General features: G+C 39.4%; 1 non-coding gene across 1 annotated transcript; it reads right to left on the bottom strand.

Annotated features, from left to right (window-relative positions):
* Window positions 1-20,972: 20,972 nt before the first annotated feature.
* On the bottom strand, window positions 20,973-21,105 carry LOC129406678 (small nucleolar RNA SNORA61). Its single transcript, XR_008631155.1, has one exon. It is a non-coding gene; the product is annotated as a small nucleolar RNA SNORA61 (small nucleolar RNA).
* Window positions 21,106-21,280: the final 175 nt, after the last annotated feature.

Genomic DNA, 21,280 nt, shown 5'->3' with positions numbered 1-21,280 from the left:
AAGACTGTAAACTGCCTGTTGTTAAATTGTTTCTCTGGGGTAAGCAAACAAAGATACATTGAAGCAGGGCTAGTGACAGGGTTAGCTCCCTGATTCCTTCCACAGACTTTATGGAGCCAAACTGTTTTGTTGCCAATCAATATGGAGCCATTCCCTTGTTTGTAAACGTCTTGCCACAGGAATTGGCTCGCTTCCATCTGAGCAAGGTGGCACAAAGAAGGTTTATATTAGAGGAAGGGAGGGAATGTTTTTGCCTCCCTGGAGTCTGTTTATTTTTTGCATATTTTGTTGTAAAGTGGGTATTTTAAGGCAAAGCTACAAATTTATATGCTCTAGGTCCAAAATCTTGGTCAATGATTTTGATTCAGAGAGGACAATTCTTACAGGGAATTCTTGAATCAAAGTCCTGAATTTTTCCTATGTATCCATCCTTTGGAAAAAAGAACAGAGACTCAGAGAGTGATGTATTATACTCAATTATTAGGTATTATAATAATAATTATTATATGAAATAATGTGTTGTAATGTTTTATAATGATATTTTATAACTATGAAACTATTTATAAACTATTGAACATATTTTAATAATGTATTGTGATATTTTAATAATGTGTTATAGCACCTATTATACTTGATTATTCTCTTTTTACTTTTATTGTGCTGGGCACTTTTGGCCTTCTACATGCCTTTGCAACTTTTCATTGCAACAACTCCAGCAGACAGGGGTCTAGTTTATAGATTTCAAAACCCAAGGAAATGAAAGGCAATAAGAACTAATACAAATTTTAAAAATAACAAAAGATTTAATGGTATTTTTTGAACCGTTATGCTCATATTTTGTGGTGCATAAATATTTTTTAATGTTCTGACAAGAATACAACATAATTGCTACTTTGGATTTTTTTTTTAAAAGAATCAAAACATCACTGAGTTTGGGTTAGTTATTTTCTAGTAATAAGAGAAATTTTTTGTTCAAAAGAATATGTGTGAGTAGCAATAGGAAGTAGAGCTTTATGTATTGCATTTGGACATGATTTTGTAAAGTAGAGTCATATTTTTCCGAATTATTTCCCCATAAATAGTCTACTATAAACTTTAGAAGACTTCCTGTCACTTTCTGCTATAGAAAATGGAAATCCTTAGGGAATACAATCAAAAATAGAAATCGATATTTCACAGGTTGCAATATTTTTATCCTTTCATTATAACTCAAACCTCTGAAATGTTGAGCAGGTGTATCAAGATTCAAGTAACATGAAACTTCGTCTTCCTCTCCTCCTTACATTTTCTCATTCTGGACATACAAACATTTATTAATATTTTTTTCTCTGGGGAACATTATATCTATCAAGGGCTTATATTAAACAATCACAGTTATTCACAAGTGGTACAGGAGTTTTTTCAATGAGAAGAAAGTAGATTTTGGTTAAATCTATGAGACTCTAATTGTTCAATGTCCTAAAAGCAGGCCTAGATGGTGTTAGTTTTTGATCTCTTTTGAAATTACATTGTTGCTCAACAAATTTGTCATGAATTGAATCACGAAATCCCATTAATCGTCAATTTCTGCAGCAGGCTCAGTAACCTCTCCATTCATCCTTTCCCTGAGATCTTAGAAGTCTCTCTCGACTCGGCCCTCCCAAAAGGTGTCATACTGGAGGCTCTTTCAGGGTCAGGGGAATGAGATCCAGCTTGTTACTGGATTTAGCATATGAATACGCCATGGGAAGCTTGCAAGGCTGTCCCATGTGGGCAGGAAACTCTCAGAAGCTTGCCAGTTTCTCCCAGAGGGAGAAGTAGGCTACAAGATATCGCTTCTGGGAGCTTGCTTTTAAGTCTCTCTCTGGATGTTGGTCGTTGATGGGATTACACACACCTGGGTTCCTCTGCCAGTACCTTCATGCGTGAGGCCTGTTCGATCGTGTGGAGAGGGGCCTCGAGCATGGCTGTAGCTAGGTTCCGGTGGTCTTCGGCCGCCGGGAGCCGGGAACTCTGCTCGGGGTGGGGAGGGAAGCTGCAGCCCATCCCCTCTGAGGGGCCCTGGGGAATCAGCCTGGGCAAGAGACTCAAAAACAAATTTGTACTCGAAATATATTCTGCTTAATTGACTTGCCTCTTTTTATTGTACTCACTGATAGATTACTAACAACATCATCAAGCCCTGCCTTCAACCACAAATAGTAAAGTTTGTGAGATACAGAACGTGGTTTCTCCAGCTGGGTTGATACCTAACCCTGGAGACAGGAGGAAAAGAACCAGGCAGCCGGCAGATGGAAATGGAGCATCCCCAGACTGGCAGTTTGGGGAAGGAAGGGAAAGGGGGAGGGAAACAATGTAAAGTCAATTAACAAATTATTTTCAAAGATAATATTGAAGCAAATATAAGGAAATAGTACACAAAATGTGTCCAACTGCTAGATAATTTTGGGAGTACTTAGCAGGAAAGTTATGTCTTGACAGGAAATGTTCCACTGAAGCATTGACAATTATCCAGGTGTGCAATCTGCTCTGTTTGGGGAAACACTTTGAAACAGATGGGATGGGCAGAGCTGAGCAGAGCAAAAGTAATAGTAAGCATGAAGTTTACGCCCTGATAGTTGTTCACACAATCAGGTCTAATCAGGTTCATAAGATATAAAATGGCCGCAAACTGTCACTGACCAATTTCAGATTTTTTTAAAAATCAGTTATGATGGTATAGGTAAAAGTGATAAGGAAAAAGCAAGTTTTTACTTATTAGCTGTTCTCTGATTTAGCAACATTTACTGTGCACTGGAGTGTGAACATACTCTACCAGGAATACTGCTTCTCCTCAAGGAGCCAAAGGAATGAAGGAAAAGTTACAGGAGACTCCAGCACGTCAACACATGTGTGGAGGCCAACGATCAAGGTGTCTTCTGATTTTAATGATGGCACTTGAGGAATGTCCTGAAAGTATCTCTATGAAAGTTACCTAGGAATGAGATTTCTGGATACAGGGAACATAGGGAGCCCTGGAAATAGGAACGCTTTCTATTTGTTCAAAAGAAACACTACTTGGGGTTGGAGTGATAGCATAGAAGGTAGGGGCATTTGTCTTGCATGCAGCAGATCTGGGTTCTATCCCCAGCATCCCATATGGTGCCCTGAGCAGAGCCAGGAGTAATTCCTGAGTGTAGAGCCAGGGGTAACCCCTGTGCATTCCCTGTGCATTGCTGGGTGTGACAAAAAAAAAAGAAGAAGAAAAAGAAAAGAAAAGAAACACTACTTGAGGAATAGTTAGCACTTCTATTTTTCCTCCAACTATTTTGAGGGGCTACCACATATTTCCTGTTTCACTCCAGCTATGTTTGCCATGGAACAGAAAGAATGTTCAACATCCCCAGGTGATTTGAGATTTGGGATTTAAGACTTTATCAGGTGATTTGAGATTTGGGATTTGAGATTATTTTTATAGAGAACCAGAGAATTTCAAAGACACATGGGGTGGGTGGGGGAGGTGCAAGAGGGTGATTATTGAGAAAAGACACTTGGACTGACTGAAGAAGGAGAATTGCCCTAGTGAGAAATTAAGGCTTATTCCACAAGTAAGGGCTGGCAGATCAAGGACAAGCTAAAGGTCCCAGGTGGAACCAGGTTACAGAGTCACGTGTGAAGTATCAGCCCAATTTTGTGAAATTAAGTACTTGGAAGGATACACATCAGAATAATAGTGGCGGTTGCAGGATGACAGAATTATGAGCCTGTTTTATTTTACTTTCTCTGCCCTCTATATTTTCTGAATTTTCTTCATTGACTATATATTGCTTTTGTAATTGAGAGAAAATTAAAAGCAGACGTGGTAGCCCAGAAATATGGGAGTCAAACCAAATGGGTAATTAAAGACAATCATTCCCAGACCAAAAGAAATGGAGAGTGACATTTTGTGCCGTGGAAGCATCACAAGTTGATTCTGAGGTGGACAGACCTGCCACATTAATTCTAGCTCCTTCACCTCACCCCCACCCCTGCCCCTCTGCCCCTTTCACCAGGAAACACACACTGAAGCTCTCCTACACACACACACACACACACACACACACACACACACACACTTCTTTTTCCTTAAGATGCTACAAAAATCTTAATACCATTAATATACTCAGCCACGCCCAGTGACTGTTTGAACTTTTCTGCACAATTTAGTTGTGCATTTTATTGTATGATAAATGAGTTTTTGGATGAGTTATTGTATGAGAAATTCTAATTTTAGTCAAGAAAATTACCAGTGTCTCTATTCTGCCACCATAGTTCCACTTCCCATAAAATAAATACATTGGTAGAAATTTATTTCCGTTCCAGTCCTGGAGATGAGCAAAGACACCAGAAGATTCCATAATCAAATTCCAGTGATACTTCTCTAAATAATTTATCAATGCCACTATCAAGGTAATTGAAATATCTCCCAAGGACTATGCTCCAGAAATTTATAAACTTCCCAGTGTTCCTACAGTAATTCCTATTACTCAGCATTTTAAGTTTGTGTCTATTGCATGAAAACACATAAGGTTGCAGATTTTTAAAAATGTGTATAAATTCCACTCAAAATACTAAGAGATGTGTTGGAGAGATGCTTCAGAGGTTAAGGTGCTTGCCTCGAATGTGACCAACCCTGGTTTAATCCCGGCATCCTTATGTTCTCCCAAGCATTGCCAGGAGGAAGCACAGAACCTGGAGTCAGCCCTAAGCACACCCAAAATAAAAATTTAAGGAAAACGACAAAGGAGTAGCAGTTCAAAACTATGTATGGATCACTCCATCTTTTCTACAAATAGCTTAATTTACCTCTTTCTCTCCCTCTAACCCTGGTTTTCAGTTTAAATTAGTTTTCCCTAGCCAGGAGCTAACACACTCCCCCCACCTTAATTCTATGTTCATCCTTGAAAAGGTAAAATTGTTTTTATTTAAGCTGTTATTCAAATTTCTGCATCTCATACCCAGCTGGATGGTATTCCCCTGACTTGATGCCTAGTGGTCTGACATCAGTTGGGATTTGCTTTCTCAAACTATTCAGCTTTATTTTTTATGGTGACTTGCATGTTTCATTCTCAACAATGCAGTTCTCATGAATTCAAAGGTATTTAAGATCTTGAGGAGACCCAGGGAGTGTTTGCAAAGGAAATTCTTTCAATTGAGGAAGCATCAGTATAAATAGGAAGGTGCTTAGGTCTACTTGACCTCTATCCAAGTTCCTCAAAGCCAATGATTTCCGCTTTACCTTCAAATGACACCAGAATTGAACACTAATTTATTTTGTAAAAATGAGGTTATAGATTCTTGCTATTGTAAGTAGTGCTGCGATGAACATATAAGTGCAGATGTCATTTTGATTATACTTTTTTGCTTCTCTGGGATATATTCCCAGAAGTGGTATTACTGGATCAAATGGAAGCTCTATTTATAATTATTTGAGAAGCGTTCATATTGTTTTCCAAAAGGGCTGAACCAGTCGGCATTCCCACTAGCAGTGTAGAAAGGGTCCCTTTCTCCCCACATCCTCTCCAACAGTGGTTGCTTTTATTCTTTTGGATGTGTGCCAGTCTCTGTGGTGTGAGGTGGTATCTCATAGTTGTTTTGATCTGCATCTCCCTGATGATTATGATGCAGAGCATTTTTTTATGTGTCTTTTGGCCATTCGTATCTCTTCCTTGGAAAAGTTTCTGTTCATTTCTTCACCCCATTTTTTGATGGGGTTGGGTGTTTTCTTTTTGTAGAGTTCAACCAGTTTCTTATATACCCTTGATTATCAACCCTTTATCGGATGGGTATTGGTTGAATATCCTTTCCCATTCTGTAGATTGTCTTTGTATTCTGGTCACTGTATCTTTTCTGGTGCAGAAGCTTCTTAGTTTAATATAGTCCCATTTGTTCATTTCTGTTTCTACTTGATTGCTTAGTTCCGTGTCATCTTTGAAGATACCTTTAGCTTCAATATCGTGAAGGGTTTTGCCGACCTTGTCTTCAATGCACCTTATGGATTGTGGTCTGATGTTGAGGTCTTTAATCCAGTTTGATCTGATTTTTGTGCATGGTGTCAGGTCGAGGTCTAAGCCCATTCTTTTACATGTGGTTGTCCAATTACGCCAGCACCATTTGTTAAAGAGGCTTTTCTTGCTCCACTTCACATTTCTTGCTCCCTTATCAAAGATTAGATGATCATACATTTGAGGTTGTGTGTAGGGATATTCCATCCTGTTCCACTGGTCTGCAGCTCTACCTTTGTTCTAGTACCATGATGTTTTAATTGTTACCGCTTTGTAGTAAAGTTTAAGTTTTGGGGGGCGCAATGCCTCCCATCATCTTTTCCCCAAGAATTGTTTTAGCTATCCTTGGGCATTTGTTGTTCCATATGAATTTCAGAATTGCTTGATCCATTTCTTTGAAGAATTTCATGGGTATTTTTATAGGGATCACGTTGAATCTGTATAATGCTTTGGGGAGTTTTGCCATTTTGACAATGTTGATTCTATCTATCCATAAGCAGGGGACATGTTTCCATTTCCTCATACAGATAACTGGTTAAGGAAACTTTGGTACATCTATGCAATGGAATACTATGCAGCTGTTAGAAAAGATGAAGTCATGAACTTTGCATATAAGTGGATCAACATGGAAAGTATCATGCTAAATGAAATGAGTCAGAAAGAGAGGGACAGACATAGAAAGATTTCACTCATCTGTGGAATATAAAATAACAGATTAGGAGACTAACACCCAAGAATAGTAGTATATAATACCAGGAGGTTGGCTCCATGGCTTGGAAGCTGGCCTCACATACTGGGGGAAAGGCAACCCAGATAGAGAGGGGAACACCAAGTAATATGTGATTGGAGATCCTGCGCGGGAAGTGAGATGCATGCTGAAAGTAGACTAGAGACTGAACACGATGACCACTCAATACCCCTATTGCGAACCACAACACCCAAAAGGAGAGAGAGAGAACAAAATGGAATACCCTGCCACAGAGGTGGGGTTGGGGGTGAGGGGGAATGGGATTGGAGGTTGGGAGGGACACTGGGTTCATTGGTGGTGAAGAATGGACACTGGTGGAGGGATGGGCTCTCGAACATTGTATGAGGGAAACACAAGCATGAAAATGTGTAAATCTGTAACTGTACCCTCACAGTAACTCACTAATTTAAATAAATAAATAAAATTTTTAAAAAATGATGTTATAATCATCTAATAAAGTTAATTTGACATTTTTGGGACCTAATATGCACATTTAGGACAGTTTAAGACTTCCGGAACCCAGCCACAGCCATGCTCAGGGCCACTCTCCACATGTTCGGACAAGCCTCATGCATGGGGGAGCCGGAGGAGGAACCCCGGGTCCGAGATCTTCAAGACTGCTCGGATTGGGACTGGGCCTCCTCCTCACAGATCCCCCATTTTCCTGTAGCTAGGCAGTCACACCCAGAGACTGCCCCCAGCGCTGAGTAATCCCATCAATGGCCAACATCCAGAGATTATAAAACCAAGCTCCGGGAAGCATCTAATAGCCTAGTTCTCCCTCTTACAGAACCTGACAAGCTACCAAGAGTCTGCTGCCCACTTGGGAGAGCCTGGCAAGCTCTCCAGGTGGATTCGATATGCCAAAAACAATAACAATGGTCTCATTCCCCTGACCATTAAAGAGCCTCCAATTGTTGGGAAAGACGAGTAAGGAGAGGCTGCTAAAATCTCAGAGATGTTACTGGTGCCCGCTCGAGTAAATCGATGAACAACAGGATGACAGTGATACAGTGATACAATATGCACATTGGTAATCAGCACAGCAACTAATGATAATAAAGTGCAGTTCACTTCCAGTTTTCTGCTCCTTCCATCTGGCAGTGGCTGTCTTTTCATCTGTCAACCACCAGCCAAAAATTTAGCACATCTTTAACCCAAGCAAAAGAGAATACACCCCAAGATGAAACATTTCTAGGAAATATCATCCATTCTAAGAATTTAGAAAATTGCCAATGAGTGATCCAGCATTCCAACTACACGGACATTCTTGGGAAAAATCTAAGGCTTTAGTTAGCTGGTTCCGACATCAACCTGATTTTTTTGGATAGAAAAGTACCTTCTCACTTTGCAAAAGGAATCTCCTTGCTCTTTCTTTACAAGCTCAGCCCAGCCAAGATTCCTAGGATCATGCCCAGCCTGGATCTAATCTGAGAAAAACAACAACAAAATAAAGACAGAAAGGAAGGGAGAGGAAAGTGAAAGAAAAGAAAGGAAAGAGAGAGGAAGAAGGCAGGGCGACAAGGAAAGCGGAGAGGGGATGAGAGAGGGGAAGAAGGAAGGAGGGGAGGGGAGTAACAAAGGATCATAGTGGAAAGAAAGGAAGGAAAGATGACTGGTGCTCTGAATCACATCTAATAAAACCATTAAGCTTCAGAGACAGGAATCTTTCTAACATAAAATTAAATCTATTTTTTTTCATTTAAATTTTGATAGCCTTTCAAAATTATCAAATTTAAAATGTCCTGAGCTAAAAAGTAAAAAACTGCCTTTGTCCCTATTTTAATATAAATTTTCTCCCTCCCCAGACCCCCATGTCCACCATGATAATTTTCCTCCAACTCTTCTTTTCCTTCAACCCTCAGTACGTGTATTGCAAACCATAATGCGCCAAGGGAAGGATGGGGAAGGGAGAGTGGAGAGAGAAACAGAGAGAGGGAAGGAAGGAAAGTTCCTACCCTAGAGACAGCCTGGGGGGGGGGGAGGGAGGGAACATACGAAGGTGGAGGGATGGGCATTGCCACACTGTATAACTAAAACCCAACCATGATTAGCTTTGTGAATCTGTATCTCTCCCTGATTCCACTTAAAAAAAGAAAAAAAGAAAAGTAAAAGGGAAAGTAAAAACACTTTGCCAGAAGAAAATACTCCAAGAAACAGCCTTCTGGATAAAGATATGTGGCTAAGAAATCAAAGAGAGATGTAAAGATAACAAAGAATATCATCCTCTTGCCGCTGGATATGCTATTTTCCCCACTTTAGTGAGTTCAGAGGATTTCTTGACTTCTTTTAGATATCTTGATTTCCTCAGTTGGTTTTTCATGTGGGCGTTCAGAATGATGCAAACTGATTAATAGTTGGATACCATGTGCGTCTGCTTGTCCCAGCTAAGATCACAGTAAAGACACAAGGTACACAGGAAGATGAAAAAAAAAGAAGAAGAAGAACTTAGAGGACATGTCCCCTAGATCTAGAAGTTGCCCAAGAACACAGGCTGTGAACATGAAACCACCACAGCCAGTAAATCTGTTTTCCTGTGAGCCAATATTTATCTTAATCCATCTCCATTTTAAAGCACAAGAGCAGAATGTAGAAACGACGGTGTTTCTAGTGTAGAGCTACAACTAAGCTTTGAACAGTGCTGAGTGTGGCCTAATTTTTTTCCTTTAAATTAAAAGCAATTAACACAGACCTAGATGTTCAACTGAGTCCCGACACCATGCTGCATTGTTTTGATGAATTCTCCCTACCACAGACACAAGCTGGGTCAACTGCATAATTAGATGTATGCCGGCTTCTCACAGCCTCAGGAAAGGGCTTCTTGGCAACCGGATGTAGAGCATCACGGGGAGGCAATTTTGTATCTTCTCAAACTGATGCTGAGACCCTCCTCAGTGTGATATTTTTACCGCTGGAATAGAGCCTTTTATGTAGAAATATAATATAGACCCTTTCTAAATAACTTTGTACAGTGCCTATGTTGTGATCGGTAGTTTAATAACTTTTTAGAAGCTTTTTTGCCTAATAAACTTTCTAGGCAATTTGCCCAAGTGAAAAATACAGTTGTCTGACACTCCTATAGCTATCCATCCACATGCTTCTAACACTTAGTCTTAAAATCAAAAACGATTAGGGAACTGTTTGAAAATGACCCAAAGTAATTCATTTAGATTAGCATAAAAAATTGGGGGGAGGGGATTTGGGCTCCACCCTGCAGTGCTCAAGTCTTGCTCTTGGCAGTGATTAGGGGACCAAATCACTGCCTCATTTCAAAGATCAGCAAAGGAATTGTGGGAACATAAAGGAAAACATATCATCTCTTTCCTCCAAAAGAGTCAAAGAATCTAGCAAAAGTCACTCCATACAAATAAGCCTCATACTCTAATTAGATTGGTCACTTATTCCGGTGTCATTTCTTCTTATTTACTGAAGATACAAAACTGTTGACGGACACAAAAATAGCTCCCTGAGAATACCTGCATTGTGTCCTTTCCATTGTGGCATTATTAAACTAGGAAGCATTTCTGAAAGGTTGTGGAAGAATTAAAAAAAAATAGATTATGATTAGTCTACTGTAAGCAATATATTTTGCGTGATTCCGGAGCACAGAGCTAGGAATCAGGCCAGAATTCATCACCAGGTGTGGCCCCCGAACAGAATTCTTAAAAAGAAAGGTATCTTGCACCTAAGACAGTTTTCTACAAGTAATTAAATATTCTTTTCCTTAGTATTCAAATCTGATTGTAACTAATTTACTGAACCCCTATTAGCTGTGTACATCAACCCCATAAACTTTAGCACTAGTAAAACCATAAAACATACCCTTATTCCCTTTGTGTTAGTATCTAATGCTATAGATTGAGCAGCGGACAAGAGCGATAGTGCAGAGGGGAGGGCTTTTTGCCTTGCATGGGGCCGACCCAGGTTCGATCCCCGCCATCCCATATGGTCTCCTGAGCACAGCCAGGAGTAATTCCTGAGAGCAGAGCCAGGGTAACCCCTGAGCATCACGAGGTGTGACCATAAAAAGCAAAAAAAAAAAAAAAAAAAACACACAAAAACAAAAAACAGAGCACCAAGAGATTGTTGCAAACTCTCAATGTCTTTAACTGCTCTTCTTACTACTGTTCTTTTCACATTTACCCTGACCTGGTGCTTCTTTGGCTAAAGCCAAGAATGCATGAAAATAAGACTCATTTCAGGGAAGGTTACACTTGGTTTCTCTGGCTCTACTTTTCGTCATTTTCCTGTGATACCTTATCTCGGTCTTAGGTTTTCTTAATACTCTTTAGGGTCACAAAGTAATACTTCAATAGGTGTCATTTCTCTGACCCATAAAGAGGAAACTAGTTTCAAGGGAATATTTGGGCAGTCCTAAAAAATTAAAAATCCTCGAGAAAAGGTAGCCTCGGACAAGGATGAAAAGAAAGAGGAACACTACCCCCTTTCTGCTTCCCTGACAAGAGTTTAGTGAGGGAGGTTATGGGCAGATGATGTGCAAAACAGTCTCAGTTCTCTATAATGCAAGCTGGGAAACACCCTCTTGTCCTCAATCTCATGATGTCTTCAATCACCCAAGGGCAATTTTTACCCAAACCAAGAACACGGGTGGGAGGGGCGGGGGGGACACTTCCTCATCAGAACCTTACCAATGATTCAAGCACTGGGGCGTCTCATCACCTCTTACCGCAGGGACACACCCCACAGGAGATGTCTTTTCAAACTCTATCACAAGTGTGCTCAGTGATTTATTCACATTGATGAAGCTGGCAAAAAAATAAAATTAGTAAATAAGAAAGTGCTCACAGAAAGGAGAGCCCCAGTATCTGTTGGTGATAGATATTTATAGATATATCTGGGATATACTGTCAAACCTCTGATCACTCCCTGACACTTAGAATAATCCAATTTATGAACAGATTACTGATTTTTTTGTGCCTCATGCAAATCCATAGATAATTCACTTCAAAAGCACTTAAAGGTAAGATATAATAACAACTTACAAGGAACATTAAGAGTTAAACCTTAATTCTAACTTGACTCTTTTTTTTTGCTTTTTGGGCTACACCCAGCGATGCTCAGGAGTTACTCCTGGTTCTGCACTCAGGAATTACTTCTGGCAGTGCTTGGGGAACCATATGGGATGCCAGGGATAAAACCAGGCAAACGCCCTACCCGCTGTGCTATTGCTCCCCAGCCCCACAAACTTAACTTTCTTTTTTTACTTTATTGAATCACCATGTGAAACGTTACATAGTTCTCAGGCTTATGTCTCAGTTATACAATGTTCAAACACCCGTCCCTTCACCAGTGCCCATATTCCACCACCAAAAACCCCAGTATGCCTCCCACCCCCATCCCCCACCCCTGCCTGGGTAACTGATAAATTTCACTCTTCTCTTTACCTTGATTACATTCCATATTACAACACAAAACTCACTATTGTTGTTGGAGTTTCTACACAGACTCACTAATTTTGTTGGAATTTATCCCCCAAGAATACAGCCCTATTGACAAGGAAATATTTGATATTGAGTTTTCCACTGATGAGAATGAAGAGATAAAAAGTCTCGCAGCCGCGGTAGCGGCCACGCGGTTTACAATTTCTGTATTTTAGTAATTAAATCCAGGGAGATTAAAGTTGGAAATTGAATCATTTCCCTTCCTGGAGCAGCATGGAGCAAAAGCTTAGTTCACAGTCTGGATACATGGTTGCAAGCACTCTCTGGAACCCCAAGTCTTATAACTGCCTCTGGTTCCTGCTCGTTCGGCATTCCCATGGCTGTGCAGAGGCATGGCCACCTGGGTCGAATCTCGGCCAGAGCCCGAGCTCCGGCCCTGGCCAGAGCCTGCCCAGGTGTCCCGGTTTCAAGTTCAAAGCACACATTTTTTTTTCCGTGCCACAAAGTTCATACCTGCTCAAAGGACCCATAAAATGTCGGACACCATGCCTTCTCCCCCGGGAGGGAGGAGAGACCAAGGGAGAAAGATATTTCCTCCATTAGCCGGCGTGGGGCAAAAGCTTAGTTCACAGTCCGCATACATGGTTGCAAGCACTCGCCGGAACCCCAAGTCTTATAGCTGCCTCTGGTTCCTTCTCGTTTGGCATTCCCGTGGCTGTGCAGAGGCATGGCCACCCGGGTCGAATCTCGGCCGGAGCCCGAGCTCCAGCCCCGGCCCGAACAAACTTAACTTTTTAAGAGCTATATGCATTGGACAAATCACCTGTGATCCCCAGTCTCAGTTTTTCCATCCAGAAAATGGATAAAATTGTGTGTTTTTTTCCTGCCTACTTCATGGTGATAGAGTGAGCTCCAATTATGTATATGCTTACCAACTTATCAAGGGTTTATTAAGAATGCATTACTTGGGGCTGGAGCGATAGCACAGCAGGGAGGGCGTTTGCCTTGCACGCGGCCAACCCTGGTTCGAATCCCAGCATCCCATATGGTCCCCTGAGCACCACCAGGGGAGATTCCTGAGTGCATGAGCCAGGAGTGACCCCTGTGCATCGCCGGGTGTGACCCAAAAAGCAAAAAAAAAAAAGAATGCATTACTTGCAATGCTTCAAAGAAGGGCCACCCTGATCAGTCTTGGCCCCAGACTATAGGGGAAAGGAGAGAAAAAGTGGAGGGGAGAGGTAGACGAGACAGATGAGAGGCAACAGATCCAGGACAAGGGAGTCAGTTGAAAAGGCGGTGTTAAGGAGTGAGAGAGCCAAATATCCAAATGACAGAGTCCAGAACACTGAAATCAAGAGACTCAACTTTTAAAGGCCAAACTTAGAAAGATGCCTGTCAAGAGGGCAGGCTGCAGGGGGGTAGGAGGGTATGGGTGGGAACCTGAAAACACTGTTGGGAGGAACTTGACACTGGTGGTGGGATTGGTGCTCAACAGTGTATGTCTAAAATGCAACTGTGAATAACTTTGCAAATCACAGTCTTTTTATAAAAAATGTGGAGGAAAAAATGCGTTATGATGTCAAGTGCTAGACAGCATTGCTGACATTGCCAGATCTTGTGTCCTTTGCTATGAGAGCACAACAGATGCCAATTGCACTATGAAATTTGTGGAGTTCAGGTCCACTTGTATATGCCACAAATAATACTCTGGAGGACATATTGATTTTCCAGAGTCTATAATCTATCTAGGCTGATCTAAACATGTAAATTAAATAGTGTATTTTTCCAATCTTGATTTTATTTGGTGATATCAAGCCACATCGATGGTGAAGTTTCAACATAGGTTTATTGTTAAGAATTATCATCTGCTTTGTAGTTTGTAACTTCAATAAAACAATTTTAGACTATGTGGCATTGACCCCCCCACCCCCTTCAAATGACACAATTCAGAATGGTACTATAGGAAGTCAGTAGGACAAAAAAAATCACTAGTACCATGTAAAAGGCAACAAGTTGGCATAATATTTGGGCATTATTTCTGTTTTATATAATATTTAGCAATAGAAATTAGCATGTATTGAGCACTTACTATAGATAACAGATATTTTTCAAAGGATCTAATTTAATCTTTATGACATACTCATGACTAAGGTACTGTTTTATTAGAGAATTTCATAGATAAGCCTAAGCTCTGTGCCAAAGATCAACCAACAAGGGACTTGACAAGGGGTTTGACCCCAGTCTGTTGGACTTTGAAGTTCAGTTTTGAATCTCTTTATATCCTAACATTCCAGGAGTAAGCTGCCAGAAGCTCAGCCTTTTGGGATGATTAGCTGATGAAATGCAAATTCTAATGACCCCTCAGTTTGTCTTATCCAATGGTAAAAACTTCAGGGTTGCAAATTTACTGAAAGAATTATGAAACAGAAAAGATAAAACACAGCCTTGAGTGAGGTAACTTTCCCCTAAATCTGCCCTTCTAGTTAAGAAGTATTTCAAACATGGAGCCTAAAAAATATGTTTTTAAAAAATCTTTCCTTTCTTTATATTTTTTTTTACTCAGCCCTCGCCATACTGTTAAAATTCTTCTATACGGTGTTTCAATAATCTGTCAGAAAATAATGATTATTGCTTAAAACTAGAAGTTAGTTCTGTATTCTAGCTAATTTAAACTATAATTTTGGCAATTAGAATTATGAGGAGATTTGACCTAACAGTAAAATCAGGCAAGATTATTGGATTTTTTTTTCTGTGTTACATGTCACAAAATTAAGCATTTCCCCAGTCACATACTATTCCACATGTAAATCTTTTAACACATAGCAACTTATATTGAAAATTAAACAAATACTTTAAATAATACATTTTTCATATCTAAAATGTACAATAATCTGGCTGAGGAAGAAGTAAATTCTCTTAGTGGCAGAAAAAGAAATTATAAGAACATGATCAGACTGACAGTAAATGAACTAAATACTGCTTATTTAATCACTTATAGCAAAATACATTGCTGATTCTTTTGTATATTTCTTATTTTTACCATCTTTAAAAATAAAGCACTAATCCATACCAAAACAATTCTAAGTGCTTATTAAAGCTCAGTCGGTAGAGCATCAGACTTTTAATCTGCAGGTCCAGGGTTGAAGTCCCTATTCAGGCAGAAGATATTTTGGACTGAAGTGATAGCACAGTGGGTAGGGTGTTTGTCTTGCATGGGGCCAACCCGGGTTTGATTCCTCCACCCCTCTCAGAGAGCCCAGCAAGCAACCAAGAGTATCCCACCCGCATGGCAGAGCCTGGCAAGCTACCCATGGCGTATTCGATATGTTGAAAACAGTAACAACAAGCCTCACAATGGAGACATTACTGGTGCCCACTCAAGCAAATTGATGAACAATGGGATGACAGTGCAGTGCTATGGATAAAAATCTTATATGAGCCCATGTGGTCATCACTGATTTATCTTTACTTTCACAAATAGTGTAAGAAGCATGCAGCAGAAGGGAACACTGCATAGAGATTTATAAAAAAAAAAACCCAAATGCTTTATTTCTAATTCCATGGCTCTTAATTTAAAATTTTTGTTGTCATCACTGAAAATGTGCAATTTGTATTTGTTTGTTTTTGTTTTGAGGCCACACCTGGCAGTGCGACGGAATTACTCCTGCCTTTGCACTCAGGAATCACTCCTGGTATTGCTCCAGGGACCATATGGAAAGCCACAGATTGAACTCAGGTCAGCCACATGCAAGGCAAACACCTTACCCCCTGTACAGTATCTCTGGCCTCTTGAAAATGTGCAATTTTAACTTAAAAATAATGCCATGAAAGTTGAAATGTACTCAGTGAGTGACCTGATAATTATGGAGTATAGTGAGTTGCAGTTTAAGTCTAGCTCAATGTGCTCTCAAGGAATAAATAGTGGAACTAGAGTAAGTGCAGACTGGGGTGTGGTTTAGGAGTTCCGTTAGGAGATGTTAAATCTGAAAATGCCTTTCACGCATGGCAGTTTACAGGAGCCTGGCTTTCAGGAGAGCAGAGGTTTCATTTGTGAGTCATCAGTATGTAGATGGTAAAATGCACCCATGAATAAGTTCCATTTATACCCATGAATCAGGATGAGATAACCCAGGAGTGAATATAGACTTAAAAGAGGAAGTCAACCAAAGGTTGACTTTCCAGCAATGCCAAAATTTAAAAGGGAAATAGAAAAGGCAATGGGAAAGAATAAGGAAAATAGACTAAAGCAAAGTGAAAGAGAAGAGAAATCGAGAATGTTGGTGTCCTGCAAAGAGAAGGGCCTTTTAAAAAAAAAATTTTTTTTTTAAATTTTATTGAGTCACTGTGAGATAGTTACAAGCTTTCAAGTCTGGGTTACAATCTCACAATGATCAAGCACCCACAATATGGACAGTCCTTCAAAAACTAGAAACTGAGCTTCCATATGACCCAGCAATACCACTTCTAGGAACATATCCCGGGGATTCAAAAGAGCACAGTAGAAATGACATCTGTACCTATATATTCATTGCAGCACTTTTCACAATAGCCAAAATATGGAAACAACCTGAGTGCCCTAAAACAAATGACTGGTTAAAGAAACTTTGGTACATCCAGACAATGGAATACTATGCAGCTGTTAGGAGAGATGAAGTCATGAAATTTGCTTATAAATGGATAAACATGGAGAGTATCATGCTAAGTGAAATGAGTCAGAAAGAGAGGGACAGACATAGAGGGACTGCACTCATTTGTGGAGTATAGAATAACATCACATGAGGCTGACACCCAAGGACAGTAGATACAAGGGCCAGGAGGATTGCCCCATAGCTGGAAGACTGCTTCATGAGTGGAGGGGAGAAGGCAGATGGAATAGAGAAGGGACAACTAAGAAAATGATGGCTGGAGGAGCCAGTTGGGATGGTAGATGCATGCCAAAAGTAGATAATGGACCAAACATGATGACTTCTCATTGTCTGTGTTGCAAGCTGTAATGCCCAAAAGTAGAGAGAGAGTATGGAGAAGGGCCTTTTAATCGATTCAACTACAAATAACAGAGAATCTACAAACTCCAGAAATGTCATTATGCCTGGGCATTTTTCAAAAATAACATGATGTACTTAGTATTACATACTACAATAAGTCTCTTTATTACTATATTTCTTACTTTATTGCTTTACCATATATCTCTATTAAACTCTTGAGTACGCCACTGGAACTTATTGTACCAATATGCAGCAGAAAACAGGAGTCAAATGAATTATAAGCAATTACAGAAAGATGTCTGAACATTTGAAGAAATATGTCTGCAGCCCAGGCAAACAGGAAATGGGGAGAGCTCCCAGGTGAATAAATGGAACTTGGAGATAAACACTCTGACTTGGGGATAAACCCCATTGGAGAGCACTGGGATACAAGGTGGAAGGATTTCCTGCAACCCACAAAATCATCAGCATCCCAGCTCCACCTTAGCCACTGTCTTCTTGCCCAAGACAGGAATGTGGATGAAGAAAAGGTCTTAAAACCTTAACAGTCAAGGGACAGGAGAGCTTCTGAGAGGATGGTGGGGGGGTAGCTGGGAGGAGGAGGTTCTTTTCTACAAAGAGAACCCACCTTAATCAGAAGCAGATTTCCAAGCCTTGTAAGTCAGCAGACATAATAAAATGTAAAAAAAAAAAATTACCTGCATCCATGGATAAAACAAAAGCCTAAAAAAGAACCTCAGTACATTAAAGTTTTCTAACCTCCACAAAGAATCTGTCAAAACAAAAATCATAATGCTCTTATTGAAATAAGGAAATCAATAAAAAAGAAATTCATTAAGTGTAGCTAAAATATGAGATAAAAATCCAAATATAAATTTTTGAGCTAATGATAGTTACTAAACTAAATAAATAAATGGGCCCTCAGAAGCTGAAAATTGAATCAATGAGTTGGATGATGAGGCAAACTAAACCACAATCAAACATATTTTGAAAGTGTAGATGAAAATATAAGATTTGTGGAACAGCATCGAGAGGAGAAGCATTCACATTTTAAATTTAATCAGACCAAAACAGAAAACCTGAATGGGTCAGTTACAAGCATAGAAATTGAAATAATAATTTAGAGTCTTCCAACCCTTTTCCTCAAACAAAACTCCTTGTCCAGATAGTTGTACTGGTGAATTGTACCAAACCTTCAAAGATGACTAAATACTTTCAAGTTCCTTCAACATATTGAACTTTTGAATTCCTCCAGAATTCAGTAGCACTTTTATAAAAAGCAGATACATCACATACAAAATAGATAATTATAGAAAAATATCCCTAATGAATATAGATACAAATATCCTTAACAAAATATAGCTAGCACTGTAGCACGGTTGTCCCATTGTTCATCAATTTGCTCGAGCAGGCACCAGTAATGTCTCCATTGTGAGACTTGTTATTGTTTTTGGCATATCGAATATGCCACGGGTAGCTTGCCAGGCTTTGCCATGCAGATGGGATACTCTCGGTAGCTTGCGGGGCTCTCCGAGAGGGGTGGAGGAATCAAACCCAAGTTGGCCACATACAAGGCAAACTCCCTACCTGCTGTGCTATCACTCCAGCCCCCAATATAGTGAACAAAATTCAATACATTAAAGAGATAGTATATCATGGCCAAGTGGGATTATTCCAAGGATTCAAGGATGATTCAATTTATCCAATATTAGTATAATATACTACATGAATAAAAGCAAAGGTAAAATTCATGTCATTATGTCAATAGATCCAGAGGAAGCTATTTTAGTACATTCAACATTCATTTATCATTTAAAAAAATATTCAACAAAATGGAGATATAAGGAAGAAACCTCAATGAAGTGAGGGTCATATACTGTAGACGTACCCCTAATGTCATACCCAGTGATGAAAAACTGAAATAAAGTATGTCTTTGAACATCAGGCACAGACAAAAAATGCCTATTCTTATCTATCCATAGTAATTAGTTAACAAATAAAATAAAATAAAAATCATCTGAATTGAAAAATAAGTTAAACTATCACTATTTCTAGGTGTCATAAAAATATACATAGAAAATTCCAAAAAGTCCACTAAAACAATTTCAAAATAAGTCAATATTATAAAGCAGCAGACTAAAAAATCAATGCATAAAATCTATATGGAAGCAAGAAAAGAGAATAAATAAAAAACTTTACCGCATTGACAGCTGCATCAAAAAGAATAACATATCTAGAAATCTACTTAACAAAAGAGATGTAAGTGACAATGGAAAAATGTATGTGACTCAAAATAAATTTTAGGTACTAGAAATTGCAAAGATAGTCCATGTTCATGCATTTTAAGAATGAACAAGTAGATTGGGAGGGTGTCATAGGCAGGGGATCCAGGAATAAGGAAAGCCATTTCTCTACTCAGGGCTATGGTAAAGGAAAGAAAAGGTGATCAATATTTGGCATATATTAAATGCCTACTGCAGTAGCGATAGCACAGCTGTTGGGCGTTCGCCTTTCACGCAGCCAACCCGAGTTCGATTCCTCCGCCCCTCTCAGAGAACCTGTCAAGCTACCGAGAGTATGGAGCCCACGCGGCAGAACCTGGCAAGCTACCCGTGCATATTGGGTATGCCAAAAACAGTAACAATAAATCTCTCAATGAGAGACGTTTTACTGGTGCCCGCTCGAACAAATCAATGAGCAACCGGATGACAGTGACAGTGACAGTGACAGTGACTGCAGTAGAGAGATTAGACGAATAATCTAATGTGTGTGTTCTGGAAATACACATAGACCAAGTCCTAGAAATTCAGTTAAGGATAGAAGCTTACACTTTGGAAATGCCTAGAAACTTCTGGTCTTCAGAAAACCAGGAAATGGTTCACTTTTTCATTATCATTTGAATTCAAGGACTAAACTGTTGTGGGCCAAAGGAAGAAGGGTCATGTGATTAACTGAAATGCACAGAGATTATGATGGAAGTCCAAGATGATAAGAGGAAGTCGAAGCAGAAATGAAACTTTAAACAAAAGAAACCAAAGAATATATACTAAACACTTGCTAAATTTATAGCACAAGCTATTCAAAAGATTTAATGTTAACTTTCCAAATGTATAGCAAGCAAAAAATTGGAGGCATTTATTTCACTGTAATCTTTTAACAGTGAAGTTACTGAATTTTTTTTTCCAAAAGCATTCATTTTTGTCCTTACAGCATTTTCTTCTTTAATAACTGTATAATCTTTGTATTAGTAAAAAAGAAGTATGAACATATTTAGAAAAGAGAATAAAAGAGCAGGGGCCTAAATAAAGATATATACTGATTTTCACACTTCCTTTTACAAAATTTTGAGAAGTATGACCTCTTATTTCTCTCTCTCTTCTGGAAATTTCTTCTACTTTCTGGAATTTTTTTGGAAAATGTATGTTTCTAATTATTTAAATTTCATTGATAATGATAATAATCAAGAAATATATGATATCATAAATAACAAATAATAGCAAGAAATAGCATTTAAATGCATTTCTTAAATGGAAACATAGAAATCATCACTGTAATTGTTACCACAAACACCAAAAATGATTTATGTTTTTCACGTTAAGAACAACTATGGCATTGGGTTTAATTTCTACTCATAAAATAAATATTGAGTAAAACATAATAAACTGTAAGAACAGGTAGCTCAAAACTAATTGAATGGGAAGAACTCTAGTGGCTTCAAATAAACATTCTCAAAGGGAATCTTCAATAATCCAGGAGGCCTGATAAAGTCAAATCTCACTATGTTTCATTATTTTTTGGTTATCAATGGTTTGAATACCTAGCTTTTTTTTCCCAGTCCTGTTTGAAACTAGTCTATGTGCAACACGGCAGACTTTGAGCCCTGTGAAGCCAGCTTCAGTACTTCTGTTCCTCCTTTTGCGACCACCAAGACAAGTGTTCCGATCTGATGGGAAAGGGAATGGGAGGTACACTAGCATTTTTACCGATCCACAATCTAATAAGTGCTAGACCATGGCTTACATGGTCAGGGGTCACTTCTGGCAGGACTCAGGCAACCGCACGGGTTGCTGGGATTGAACTTGGGCCAGACACATGCAAGGCAAGTGCCTTACCTCCTGTACTATCTCTCTGGCCCCATTCTAC

Source organism: Sorex araneus, chromosome 7, assembly GCF_027595985.1.
Source record: "Sorex araneus isolate mSorAra2 chromosome 7, mSorAra2.pri, whole genome shotgun sequence".
Classification (NCBI taxonomy): Eukaryota; Metazoa; Chordata; class Mammalia; order Eulipotyphla; family Soricidae; genus Sorex; species Sorex araneus.
Note: the sequence above shows the minus strand (reverse complement) of the source record. Positions and strands in the feature narration are given on the sequence as shown.